The sequence below is a fragment of the Mercurialis annua genome, linkage group LG2, assembly GCF_937616625.2.
Source record: "Mercurialis annua linkage group LG2, ddMerAnnu1.2, whole genome shotgun sequence".
Taxonomy (NCBI): Eukaryota; Viridiplantae; Streptophyta; class Magnoliopsida; order Malpighiales; family Euphorbiaceae; genus Mercurialis; species Mercurialis annua.
The window spans coordinates 38,349,924-38,364,371 of NC_065571.1; positions in this window are offsets into that span (position 1 = coordinate 38,349,924).

Below are 14,448 nucleotides of genomic sequence, written 5' to 3' on the forward strand. Positions count from 1 at the left end.
CATTTGATACAGACTGAAATACAAAACATCTATCTACTGCAGCTCTAAGAGTAAAGTATTGATTCTTTACATACTTTCAAAATATCAGACTTCTGGAAGTAGGATAGAAGTCCGTTGCTTCAAAAATTCTTTTCACCCGAGAGGAAAACCGTGAGGGGTCAGCATATGGGAATATGCTGAGTGAGTTCATACATTTACTAATAAGTACTCAAATAAAACATAAAACAATGCAATAGCATTCAAATCACGTGCAGCCAAGTACAAGATCCGATTGAAACCCTAATCCTCGAACGTATCAATCATATATAATCAAATCAAATTGATCCAAATGGTCCGACCTGGGAGTGTTCACACTCTACCACGTCGATCGCGACCAAAATCTTAATCCCACAGTGTGAGTCCAACTTACTAGATACGGGGCTCAGGTTACACTGTAACCGAGTTCGCGATCGTATCGAATTCATTGTCGTACTTCAAAATTCATATTTATGTTCATATTCATAATCAAGTTTACAGCTGTATCAAATAAAAACTGGTGATCACACAGTCCTATTGTCGCCCAATAGGTAGCACGTTCCATCAGATCAATACTGGTTTCAAACCAATCATATATGTATTTCATGTCAAAACATTGCATTGGAAGCATTCAATTCAAATGTAAAGCAATATAAAATATTTGCTTATGTAAATACATTAAAAGTAAATTATATAAACTCACTGAAAACGCTTAGCCAAAAATACGTCGGGCTCACAAACGTCAAGCTTTCCGAGCTCTTGGTCCAGTTGCTTCTTGCCTCGCCGGATCTAAAACGATTTAAAACATGAATAATTCAAATCAGAATCCTTTTCTAGGATTGACTCTAGACTCAAGACACAACACGCTACACTCATTAACCGTCGTGCTTCTCACGCGTATATTCCGATAAACGGTATCTAACTCGTTTACGGATCGAATATCACTTCTAAATCAATTCTCGCTTAACCTCGTTAGTTTAACGTCTCAAATTAATCGATAATTAATCGATTTCAAATCTCGATACGCGAATACGAAACGGGGTATCAAAATAAAACAATTGGGGAAAAAGGGTCCAGGTGCACGTTCGTGCACCTCATGCTGGTGCACGTTCGTGCACCCTGGTGCACGGTCGTGCACCTCATGCTGGTGCACGTTCGTGCACCTCATGTGCACGCTCGTGCACGGCCCCCCGGAATCCGTTTTCCAGGGCTTTCCGACGTGATACACACCTAACTTTACATTCCAACACATCGAAAATGCTAAATCGAAACTTAAAACAACCAAATTCGATTCTAAAACCGTTAAAACGATAAAACCGTTCCGTGGCCTAAAACTTTAACTCGATATATCAAGAAATTTATCCATCCAAACAACAAAACGTCAAGCTTACCGTGATTTGCCACTGAAATACGATCGAGTCAAGCTATGGAACGTCGAAAACGGACGAGAAATGGAGATCGAGCTACGAATCGTAAGAAATTTGACGAAGAAAGGAAAAGGAAATGAAATGGATTCTGGATGCTTCATTCCTTCATCTGAATGGTTATATATATAATGGTCAATTTGCACTTTGGTCCTTGAAACTTTTCAAAAGTTTCAATCTAGTCCAAAACATATCCACGTCCAAATTTTAAACGGTCTCCGATTGACTCAAAACTTTTACCATAAATACTATAAAATATTTCGCGGACTTTGGCGAAATAAATTTCATTATGGGATTTATAATTTATTTTATATTAATTTTCGAAGTTATTTCCTTAAATCCTGCTAATTCGCTCAATAAAATTTATTCAAGATTCCTGATATAATTAAATTAAATTCTTCTTAATTTAATTTATCGGAATTCACGACACGTGGCACGACTTAATAATTGGGGTATTGCATTCACCCCCCCTTAAAATAAATTCGTCCTCGAATTTAAAACTTTAGCCACGTACCTTGAGTGAATAAGTAAGGATATTTCTGCCTCATATCTTCTTCTGTTTTCCACGTGCATTCTTCTACGGACTGACTCCTCCAGAGAACTTTTACCATCAGAATATTCTTTGTCCACAGTTGTCGAATCTTCATCTCATGCTTCTTAAGCTGTCGCGAGTTGTACACGATTACTCGATCATGTTGCATTAGGACACATCTTAGTCCAACTTTTGACGCATCACAGTATACTGCGAATCCTTATGTTCCTTCTGGTAGTGCTAAAATTAGTGCCATCGTCAGACACTCTTTCAGTTTCAAGAAACTGAGTTCACACTGGTCCGTCTAGTTGAATTTTGCGTTCTTCTAAGTCAGCTTTGTCAAAGGTACAGCGATCTTCGAAAAATCCTGTACGAATCGTCTGTAGTATCCCGCTAAACCGAGGAAACTTCGAACTTCCGTAACTGATTCAGGTCGTTTCCATTCCATCACGGCTTCGATCTTCTTTGGGTCAACCTTAATGCCACTCTGTGACACTACATGACCCAAAAATCTACTTCCGTTAGCCAAAGTTCAAACTTAGAGAATTTGGCATACAACTGATGTTCTCTTAGCGTCTGTAGTACTATCCGCACATGCTGTGCATGCTCTTTTTCTGTACGTTAATAGATCAAAATGTCGTTGATAAATACGATCACGAACTGATCCAAGTACGGTTTGAATATTCTATTCATCAAATCCATAAATGCTGCTGGCGCATTCGTCAATCCAAATGACATAACAAGGAACTCGTAATGCCCGTATCGAGTTCGAAAAGCAGTCTTCTGAATATCATTATCGCGAATTTTCAGCTGATGATAGCCTGACCTAAGATCGATCTTGGAGAAGTACTTCGCTCCCTGTAATTGGTCGAAAAAATCATCGATCCTAGGTAACAGATACTTATTCTTGATCGTCACCTTGTTCAATTATCGATAGTCGATACAGAGTCGAAGCGATCCATCCTTCTTTTTCACGAATAGCACCGGTGCACCCCATGGGGACACACTCGGCCAGATGAAACCACGATCAAACAATTCTTCCAGTTGATCTTTCAACTCCTTAAGCTCTGCAGGTGCCATACGATAAGGAGGTATCGATATTGGCTTTGTGTCGGGAGCCAATTCGATACAGAACTCAATCTCGCGATCTGGAGGTAATCCAGGTAATTCCTCTGGAAAAACATTTGGATATTCTAACACAACTGGTACATCACTCACATTTACACTTTTCTTCTCCACGTCTCGTACTACGGCTAGGAATCCTTGACATCCCTTCCTTAACATACGATAAACTTTAATGGCTGAAATGATACTCGTAGGAGATTCTATCTTATCACCCTGAATTGAAACTGGTTCAATTCCAGGCGTGTTAAACGTTACCGTCTTCTTTCGGCAATCCACATTGGCGTAGTGCTGATCTAGCCAATCCATTCCTAGTATGACGTTAAAAGCTAATACTTCGAGTAAAATCAAGTCCGCTAATAAATCTCGTTCTTGAACTTTCACGGGACAAGATGGATAGACGATACTAACTTCTATACTTTCTCCTACCTGTGTAGCTACCGACAAATGATTCTTAAGGTACGCTGGTTGCACTCCTAACTTACTAGCGAAGCTAGGCAAAACAAAGGAATGCGTAGCGCCCGGATCAAAAAAAATTAGTGCGTCTTGAGAAGCGATAGGAAAGGTACCTTGCACGACTGCATTGGAAGCCTGAGCCTCTTGAGGATTCAACGCAAAAACTCTAGCCTGACTTCCACCAGCCTGTGAAGTTTGACCAGTACCACGACCTCCGCCGTTTCTTCCTCCTCGATTTACATAACCACGGCCTCTCTAGCCAGTGAAGGTACTTCCTGTCTGATCATACCCTGACGCTGCTTGGTGTGCAGCTCTCTGCTGCTGATAAGAAGGCTGTACTACTGTAGTCATGGAGCTTTGAGGCATCTGCCTCAGACAATCTCTAGCAAAGTGACCTTGCTGGCCACAGTTGAAACACGCTCCAGAAATGATGCGACACACTCTGTAGTGTCTTTTATTGCAATTCAAACAAATAGGTGCTCCGCCTCCCATATCGCTCATGGATCTGGCACCAAATCCTGTGCCTGAGGCACTAACCCTAGTTCCATATCGAGCCCTCTTATGCCCTTGCCGACGTGGTGAGGGTCGAGAGTAACTTCCTACGTATGACTAGCTAGGTGCGCTCTGCTGCAGAACATATTACTTCTCGTAGGCGCAACATTCGAAGGATCAGGAATCTTTCCCAAAATGGATCAGAGAAACTTCCATTTGTCTGGCGTTGTCGATTAGTTGCACTAGAGTTCTTTCGATATCAGATGTCAAACTCACAAATTCGGCTCCTAAACCCTCCACAAACCTCGAGTTCACTCTGACTAGGTCAGCAGTTAGATCGGGTGCGAATCTGCTCACTCTAGTAAATTCAGTCACAAACTCTTGCACAGACTGATTGCCCCTACTCAGGGTCAGCCATCGATTACGATAGCTCTCCGTCACCGCAAATGATAAGAAATATTCTCTGTAGCAATTTACAAACTCAACCCAAGTCATAGTATCCATGGTTGGCTGAATGTGCTGTTGAAACCAGTCTTTCGCGGGTCCTTGCATAGACATTTCTACCATAATGATGGTTTGTCTCTCGTTAGCTTGTAGACGTCGAGCGTTACGTTCTACTTCCTCCAGGAAGTCTAAAGCATCGTCAGAGCCGTCAAACTTAGTTGGCTTAAGCCGCATATAAGCCAAGAAGATATATCTATCAGTGAAAGCGATGTTGTGTAACTGTTGCTGCTGTAGTTGTTCACGATGCATATTCTGCACTTCTGCCTTATTGGCTTGCATAGCCGAAATTCCTGTAAGAAACTGATTTAAGTCGAAACCTACGACATTAGGTTGTTGGGCTTGCGCTTGCACCTCTGGTGCCTGAGCATAGGCCTCTTGGCCTCCACCTCCACCATGAACAGAAGACTCATCTTGAGCTTCTGGGTGTACATCATGTGCCCCTTCTATAACATTTCATGCTGCACCGGCAGCTCGCTCTTCTTCTTGTCGTTGGTCAGACATCCTGACCAAGACAAACAGCGTTACATAGCCGCATAAACGCATATCATCGCAAACATATTCATATATAACGCACATTTCATCACATGCGAACACGCACACTTATAACATACTCACATCCTAGAGGGAAAGCTGAAAGTTTGAAAACCAAATGAATACGTAACAAGGACAAAACTCAAATCCAATGTGCTGCAGTAGAATTCCTAGGATTCTTAATCACTTGACACTTCACCGAAATAAGCAATGGTAATTGGACCATGCTCTGATACCAACATTGTCACGACCCAATCTCATGGGCCGAGACCAGCGTTAGGGAATGGGAGTGGTTGCTCCGAAACCCGTAGCAAGCCTAAAAACGTAAAACAATTTTTCGCGAATATCAAATACCATGCATGACATACTCATACGTGTCATGCTAAACACATGCCAGGTATACTTGTCCTCTGGCAATCACAAATCATTATAACGCAGCAAGCATAAAACGTTCATAACTTTAAAACGTTAAAGTTATATATACAGAAAACCATTTGATACAGACTGAAATACAAAACATCTATCTACTGCAGCTCTAAGAGTAAAGTATTGTTTCTTTACATACTTCAAAAATATCAGACTTCTGAAAGTAGGATAGAAGTCTGTTGCTTCAAAACTTCTTTTCACCTGAGAGGAAAACTGTGAGGGGTCAGCATACGGGAATATGCTCAGTGAGTTCATACATTTACTAATATGTACTCAAATAAAACATGAAACAATGCAATAGTATTCAAATCACGTGCAGCCAAGTACAAGATCTGATTAAAACCCTAATCCTCGAACGTATCAATCATATATAATCAAATCAAATTGAACCAAATGGTCCGACCCGGGAGTGTTCACACTCTACCACGTCGATCGTGACCAGACTCTTAATCCCACAGTGTGAGTCCAACTTACTAGATACGGGGCTCAGGTTACACTGTAACCGAGTTCTCGCTCGTATCGAATTCATTGTCGTACTTCGTACTTCGAAATTCATATTTATATTCATATTCATATTCATAATCAAGTTTACAGCTGTATAAAATTAAAATTGGTGATCACACAGTCCTATTGTCGCCCAATAGGTAGCACGTTCCATCAGATCAATACTGGTTTCAAACCAATCATATATGTATTTCATATCAAAACATTGCATTGAAAGCATTCAATTCAAATGTAAAGCAATATAAAGTATTTGCTTATGTAAATACTTTAAAATTAAATTATATAAACTCACTGAAAAAGCTTAGCCAAAAATATGTCGGGCTCACAAACGTCAAGCTTCCCGAGCTCCTTGTCCAACTGCTTCTTGCCTCGCCGGATCTAAAACGATTTAAAACATGAATAATTCAAATCAGAATCCTATTCTAGGATTGACTCTAGACACAAGACAAGACACGACACGCTACACTCATTAACCGTCGTGCTTCTCACGCGTATATTCCGATAAACGGTATCTAACTTGTTTACGGATCAAATATCACTTCTAAATTAATTCTCGCTTAACCTCGTTAGGTTAACGTCTCAAATTAATCGATAATTAATTGATTTCAAATATCGATACGCGAATACGAAACGGGGTATCAAAACGAAACAATTGGGGAAAAAGGGTCTAGGTGTACGTTCGTGTATTGCGGTGGGTGCACGTTCGTGCATTGCGGTGGGTGCACGGTCGTGCACCCTGGTGCACGGTCATGCACCTCATGTTGGTGCACGGTCGTGCACCCTGGTGCACGGTCATGCACCTCATGTTGGTGCACGTTCGTGCACCCTCTAGTGCACGTTCGTGCACCTTATGTGCATGCTCGTGCACCTCGTGCACGGCCCCCAGAATCCGTTTTCCGGGGCTTTCCGACGTGCTACATGCCTAATTTGCATTCCAACACATTGAAAACGATGAATCTAAACTCAAAACAACCAAATTCGATTCGAAAACCGTTAAAACGATAAAACTGTTCCGTGGCCTAAAACTTTAACTCGATATGTCAAAAAATTCATCCATCCAAACGATAAAACGTCAATCTTACCGTGATTGTCCACTGAAATACGATCGATTCGAGCTATGGAACGTCGAAAACGGACGAGAAACGGAGATAGAGCTACGAACCGTAAGAAATTCGACGAAGAAAGGAAAAGGAAATGAAATGGATTATGGATGCTTCATTCCTTCATCTGAATGGTTATATATATAATGATCAATTTGCAATTTGGTCCTTGAAACTTTTCAAAAGTTTCAATTTAATCCAAAACCTATCCGCGTCCAAATTTTAACGGTCTCCGATTGACTCGAAACTTTTACCATAAATACTATTAAATGTTTCGCGGACTTTGGCGAAATAAATTCTATTACGGGATTTATAATTTATTTTATATTAATTTTCGAAGTTATTTCTTTAAATCCTGCTAATTCGCTCAATAAAATTTATTCAAAATTCCCGATATAATTAAATTAAATTCTTCTTAATTTAATTTATTGGAATTCACGACACGTGACACGACTTAATAACTGGGGTGTTACATGAATTTCATACAAATGTTTCTAAAGTACACATAAATCTGCGCACCAAATTAAATATGAATCAGAATAAGAAAATATTAATACACATATATGCTTGGAACCGCAGTAAAAAAATAAAAATATAAAGATATATTTAAAGTAACCTTTTAATAATATATATCCAACGATAGTGAACTAGGCCTCCTAATTTTACTTCATGTGGCAGATGGATTGCAAGATGCATCATAATCACAAAAAAGGATGGAGGATATATCATCTCAAGTTTACATAATATAAAAATGATACCACTCTGCAATTTCTCTATTGTGGATCTTTTTAAAGTCTTTGAACACAACTCCTTAAAAAAAGAACTCAACTCTGATAATGCGGTGTAAACTTCAATACACAAAGACCCATAAATTGCTGCTGGAAGTAATCGTTGCATGAATACATGATAATGACTTTTCACCCCTGAAACTTTACAATCATGAATGTACACATCGAGAAAGATTGGAAGCATATCCATCAGGCAACTAAATCGATTTCATCCATTCATAATATTTTCTCCTCCCCTCGTCGGTAATGTATAACAAACAAGTGGCATTGGAAATTTATTACCTTTTGGTTGTAAATATAATTCCTTCCTTATACCTATAGCTTCTAAATCTATTCGAATCTTAATGTTGTCCTTAGATTTTCCATCCATATTCATCAATGTCCCGAAAATATTTTCACATACATTTTTTTCAATATGCAATATTTATAAGTTATGACATAATTTTAGTGTTTTCTAGTAAAGCAATTCGAATAATATACTTCGCTTTGTCTAATTAAGCTCTTATGGACTTCGTTTACGCTTTTTTAGTTGTCTTCCCAAATATAAGATCCGCAGGAACAAATTCTAACTACCTTAGTACTTCATCCCCAGTCAATTCTTCAGTCTTTGAGCAGGGCTCAAGTCTGCCATCAAATTTTCTACTTTTTCTCCGAGAATGTTGGGTATGCAAGTATCTACGATGACCCATATAACATTGCTTCCCTCTATTTTGCAAAGTTAGCCAACACGTCCCCTTATTACATACATGACATGCTAATTTTCCTTTTGTGCTCCATCCAGATAACATTTCATATGCTGGAAAGTCATCAATTGTCCATAATAATGCAACATGTAATTGAGTACTCTTACCACTATATGCATCATATGTTGGCACTCTAGTCTCCCATAATTCTTTTAATTCATCAATAAATGGTCTTAAATATACATCAATATTATTTCCAGGAGAATCCTTACCCGAAATAAGCAAAGATATCATCAAAAATTTCTCTTTCATACATTTCCATGCTTATATGGCGTTATGCTACAATTTGAGCTCATATTTCCAAAAGGGTTAAATCCATCACTAGCAAGGCTAAGAAGTACGTTACGAGCATCTTTAGCAAACCAATCATGTTGCATGTTAAAATCTTTCCATTCATCAGCATCAGCTGGATGTTTAATCATCTCATTATCTACACGTTTCTCTTTATGCCACCTCATATTTGCACCATTATCTTTACACATAAATAATCTCTGAAGTCTATGTATTAAAGGAAAGTGTCTAAAAACCTTCTAAGGAATCTTCTTGCGTTTTTCCAAACCTAATTTGCATCTAGGAGCCTTACAAGTTGGATTAGGACATATGTCAAGATTATCATTTTCCTTCCAAAATAGTACACAATTATTTACACAAGCACCAATAGTTGTGTAACCAAGTCCTAAATCACGCATCAATTTTTTGACCTCATAATTTGAGCTGGAAAGCGTTTCACCTTTTGGGAGTGCAACCTTAAATAACTCTAAATTTAGATTAAATGATTTATTACTAGAATCAGTAAGGGCTTCAATAATGATCACAATGAGAATCATTTCATAATTTAGCAAATTTTTCTACTTATCCTTCTGTCATGCTATTATCCTGATTAGACGGTGTCTCTTCCATATCAGTTTCTATAAAAGTAGCATTACACATATCATCCAACATTTCTTAAACATCATTAGAATTATTCTCTGCTTTATTCATGAAATTAATAGATTTGTCTAATATAGTAGTACTGCCGGCCATATTAGGTTGAAAAGTCTCACTGTGAGGTATCCAATGTGTGTTGTTCTCAAGAATTTCATGCTGAAATAAAAAATATTATACATTAATTTCTACATAGTAAAACAACAACAAAAAAATAAGAAAAAAAATAAGTATTAAAACACTTAAAGACACAGATAATGAGCAAATGCATTACGTCTAGTTGAAAACTATATATCAACAATTAACAATTCAAAAAAAAAACAAAGTTAATCAATTTTAGACATAAATAAAATTAACATTCATCAAATATAATTGATAAACGGTATCTGGGTCGGGTCAGGTCTGCTCCACTGAATCCTGAATAATCACAAAAAAACCCCGTCAGAAGGATGCCGGGTGATTCTGGCAAACCACTATGACGGTCAAGGCAATATGAGTAATTGAAAGAAAAGACAAGTGAAAGAAGGTATGAGTTGAGAGAAAAAGAATATTAAATTTTCCTATTTTTGTGTCAGGGACTTTTATAGTTGAAGGTTTGTTATAGCCCTTAGTTGGTGTAATACCTCGTAATTTTCAATAGCCAGAATAGGTCTGTCAATATACTTTTATTATTCGGGAGTACAAATATTAAATCGAAGGATAAATTTAATTTATAAGAGTCACTAAAAATGTATTGAGGTTACATGAGGTTAAAATTTAAATTTTAATAAACAAAATTAACCAGGACTAAAAAAATCCTTATAAATTAAAATAAAATCATTAATAAGTCCCAAAAGAATAATTTTGGTGTAAATATTCGTGAAATAATTTTAAGCTACCGTCAAATTTTTATGAAATTTGGACGTAGTGATTTTAGTCAAGTGGGACTGATTTGTACCTAATAAATCTTCCATAATTTATTAAAAATATGATATAAGTCGAATGCAAATATAACTATATTTTTATTCGTTTTATATTATATTGGATTTTTGGTTAAAGTTTCACAAATTTGGAAGTCGTTTCCGTTTAGGCTATAGACGACTAATTAAGAATTAGGGTTAAAGTGCCTGATTGAGCTAGTACTAAACGACACTTTAACCATTTGGTATATAAATAAGAAAATTGAATAAGAAATGAAACAGAATCATTTCTTATTCATTTGCTTTCTCCATTTTTGCGTCTAGAGAAGCAAAACTAGGGTTTCACAGATTTCGATCTGTTTCGCAATTCCGACTCCGATTTCTTCGATAATACGCACGTATTCGAGGTAATAACCGTTAATTTGAATTCAGTTATTTATAATTTGGATTATAATTGAGTTTATAACGTTGACCGTATTGAATCGATTGAATTCGTATCGGTTTAACATTTTAGTTTTGAAATTAAGTTGGATTATGATTGAATATACATTTTTGGTGTTTTTCGGAGTCCTGAGTAGGTCGGAATGACCCGGGAATCAAAATTCCCGGGGCTGTGCACGAGCTACACGAACGTGCATCAGCCAAGGTGCATGAATGTGCACAAACGTGCAACCACCCGCTGTGGTATGCACAGCAAGTTAGTCGTCGAAGGGGAAGGGGATTTCTAAGGGCTTTTGCCCGAGTAGTTTGACGCGCGTTTCTTCGGTTCGAAAACATTTTAAACAAAACCTTAGAGTTTGAATTTAACGGGCCGTTAAATGTAAACGAGGATGTTCGGAAATTTAAACAAGGTGTTTAACGCCGAGTCGAGTTTGAGTTTGGTTTGTTTAATGTTTATACCGAGAATGGTACTACGGTTTGAACGAGATATTCAAAGTTTGGATTACTTCAAACATTATAAGTTAAGTTTTGTTTGTAAAGTCTAGACTTAGAAAGTCTTATTCTTGATTTGTGAGTAACATTTTAATATGTATAGATCAGACGAGTAGTCGATCAGCCAAGTCAAGACACCAGGGTGTTTGACTAGTGGGCTATAAGGAGCATTTGCTTTGAGGGATATCACTTCAGTGGGTTTACTTTTGTGTATTAATATTAAAAGTTTATTGATTATATTATTATAATAAATGCATTATTATATGATATATGTGTATTTTGATTATTACGATGTTATTTTGTATAGTAGTATGAAAACCTATATAGATCCAAAGAAACACAGTACCTATTGGATGTCAATAGGACTGTGTGATCACCGATATTGGTCTAAGTCTTATGTGATTGTGAATGGGAATAAGTTGGACTTCCTTTGTTAGATACGAGGTAACTCGGTAAAGTCCCTCGGTAGAGAATATTCTCGGGACCTGTATACAGTGAGTAACTCGGTGGTATTCTCGGGACTCACAATTTTTGATTAAGTAGTGGTATCAATAATCCGGTTGAATTTCTCGGGACTGTGCTACATGGTTTGGTAACTCGGTTGATATTCTCGGGAACAAGCCACTTGGATTAAGTTTTATTTAATTTGATTCGATATAGTCTAGTATGAGTATAGAGTGTGTATTTTGGATTATGGTTTTAACTAGATTGAATATTTGGCTATCTATTATGAATGGTTTTGATATATGCGATCTTATTTTATTTAATATGCATTAGTAAAGTGAACTCACTCAGAAATATTTATATTTCTGACCGCTCATTGTTTTCCCTTTCAGGTTATAGCTATGAAGTCAGGCTTCCACAATAATTCCTGAAGTCTTTGTTTATATCTGTAGAGCTAAAAGTAGTTGGGTATCGGGAAATCTGTCTTTCTGTTTTCAGTAGTTCAACCTTATTTTGATAAACTTTAATTTGAACTACTGTATATGATATATGTTTGAAAAGTTGCGCGTTTGTCTAAAATGCCTTGACCAGTTGTTTAAAGAGGTACACTGATCTTATGTCAATATCATTTTAGTATTGTATTGGAAACAAAGCAGGTACGTCATAAGAGATTGATGTTTGCGCTCTGGTTTCTTGAAATACAATAATGGTTTTACGATCGCGTTTTCAAAAAAGGTTTTAAAGTGTTTCTACAACGAGGTTGCGAACCTTTTTATGATTTAAAATGCGAAACATTTGTAGAGATTTTTAGGCTTGCTACTGGTTTCAGAGCAATAACTCCCATTTCTGAGCGCCGATTACGGCTCTCGATTTTGGGTCGTGGCAAAGGTGGTATCAGAGCCATGGTCTAGGACTTTAATGGTCTAAGGTTCCATTGTTCTTTTATGATTTGTAGTTTGGGGTATGTGTCATAGGTACTCATAAGAAATATCGCAGCACATATGATTCGGGTCATGTCTTCTACACATATTCTTATGTTTCATAAGTTCTCAGCCTTCCTTTCTTGGGATATAAGACTGGAACATACACATGCCTGTGATGTAGATGACTCGATATCGATGCTTGATTATCAAGCATGGACTAACATAAAGATGCTCTCGAAGTCATTCGACAATGGTAACAAGGAACAATTGATAGAATATGTATGGTTCAGAAAAGTGGAGTAGTTGTGGAGGAAATCTTACTGCTTACAGAGTTTAAGGTCTGAAGAACTTAAAAAACTAAATGGTTATAACGTGTTGAGGTCATTTATTTGAATGATTTTGAGAGTATAATTGTACCTAGACCCGCGATAGTCATTTATTACTGCCATAATATTTATAGAAAGGCATCACTACATATATGAATGCATGCATCAGTAGAACATGCATCACTTAGAGAAAATTAAGTTGTAGCAACTCTTTAGGGATGAGAGACGTTGTCACCCTAGTACACAATTATGCTGATGTTTTAAAGGGGCTTGAAAGTGAATTTTGCAAAGATTCGTTTTCTTTGAAAGTGTTTCAAAGATAGTTGAAATGTTTTGCAACGTCTTTGTTTTCGATGTAAGTATACCTAGACCAGAACTCTGTAATAAAAGTTAATCATTGAGGTCAAGTTGTAAGTGATCCTCGAGGAAGCAACGAAAGAGTACAAGAATAGAACTAGGAGAATATGTTCTTTATGATCAGGAAAGTATGAAGTGAGTTTTTTGTTTGTTTTAGATGATGTTTATAGATCGACAGGGTTTAGTAAAACCCTGATATTATTGGATTGAGCCGTTGGATCGATTTTATTGCAGAATTTCATAAGACGATTACCTAAGGTTTCAACATTACGATCGTCGAACGGAGAGCTAGACGATAGTTGTTTATGAAATTTATGATTGGAAACTTGCGTGAATTTTGGCAATGAGCCAAAAGTACAAGTAACAAGAATATGAAGTTAGGAGTTTGATTAACTTAGGATTGTGAACCTAAGCTCCGTAAAAAGGCAAATATTTTAGTATATGTGGTAAATGAAATTTGAAATGCTTTATGAAAAGTGGTTTCAAAATGTGAAAATTTTGATAACTGGGCCTTGTCACTATGAAGTCTTGGCCGACTTGTGATGGAAAAACTGAACCTTTATCGGAGACGATCAATACAGGAGCTCCGTGTAAACTGACAATCTTGTCAATATACACCTGTTGCATTAATAGGACATGCATCATATGCATTTTGCTCAGACAAGAGGTAAGTTGTGGCAACTCTTTGGGGATGAGAGACGTCATCACCCTAGAGCATAATTATGCTAATGTTTAAAAAGTTTGAATGTGAATTTTATAAAGAGTTATTTTCTTTGAAATTCAAAGACGATTGAATTATTTTGAAAAAGATTTGTTTTAATATAAGTATACCTAGGCCAGAACTCTGTAACGAACGTGAAATGCTTGAGGTCAAGCTGCAAGAAGTTCACGAAAGCACAACGAATGTGTACAAGAGCGCGGGCTGAAGAGTTATGTTTTTGAAAGGTACGAAGTTAGTTATAGTTCCACGATCTATAATGTGATTAGAATAACAATACGTTAGCT